Source organism: Arachis duranensis, chromosome 9 (assembly GCF_000817695.3).
Source record: "Arachis duranensis cultivar V14167 chromosome 9, aradu.V14167.gnm2.J7QH, whole genome shotgun sequence".
Classification (NCBI taxonomy): Eukaryota; Viridiplantae; Streptophyta; class Magnoliopsida; order Fabales; family Fabaceae; genus Arachis; species Arachis duranensis.
In genome coordinates, this window is record NC_029780.3 from 81,756,333 (window position 1) to 81,757,352 (window position 1,020).

Consider the following 1,020-nt stretch of genomic DNA (forward strand, 5'->3'; position numbering starts at 1 on the left):
AACGAAAGCATGCATGAAAACCAATGTGAAAGTAAATGGCAAGAACTTCTGATGTGCGGATATTTTATACGCTTTTTGCCATCATTTTCATATAGTTTAATTTTTAGTATGTTTTATTAAGTTTTACTAAGTTTTTATAGGTTTTAGTGCAAAATTCACATTTTTGGATTCTACTTTGAGTTTGTGTATTTTTATGTAATTTCAGGTATTTTCTGGCTGAAATTAAGGAGCTGAAGGAAAAGTCTGATTCAGAGGCAGAGAAAGCACTGTAGATGCTGTACGGATTTGACCTCCTTGCACTTGAAATAGCTTTTATAGAGCTAAAGACATCCAAATGGAGCTTTTTCAATGGCTATGAAAAGCTACCATCCAGAGCTTTCCATAAATATGTAATAGTCTATACTTTACTTCAGAATTGAAGGCCTAAAACTGGCGTTCAACGCCAACCTCCTACCCTATGCTGGCGTCCAGCGCCCAAAGGAGAAGAGACCAGCGTCCAACACCCATAAAGGACCCCCTAATCAGCGTTCAAGAGCCTAGAAACCTCCTAGCACGTGGTTTTCCATCAAGCTCAGCCCAAACACTCACCAAGTGGGCCCCGGAAGTGGATTTTATCACTAAAAGACTGTTATACCCTTTTTATGTAATCCTTAGTCATTAATCTAGTATTTATTTGAGAAATTTTATTCTTTTGAGACATTCAATCTCTTCTAGCATATTTCAAATTTCACATTGTATTTTCTATCAGTATGAGTTTCTAAACCTCCTAGGTTGAAGGGAGGAGCTCTGCTGAGTTTTATGGATTAATAAAGTACCACTGTTCTTTCTCAATTCGTGTTTGATTCTCTATTGTAAGATGTATTTTCGTTCTTCATTCTATGACCGCGTGCTTAACAATCATCTGTGTTCTTCCTGGGTTCGTGTGACTACATAACTGGAAAGTATTGAACCACTAGCTTGATTATAAATCTCTTAGATGGCTAATCCACGACTTCGTTGGGGAATTCTCGAGACACCAGT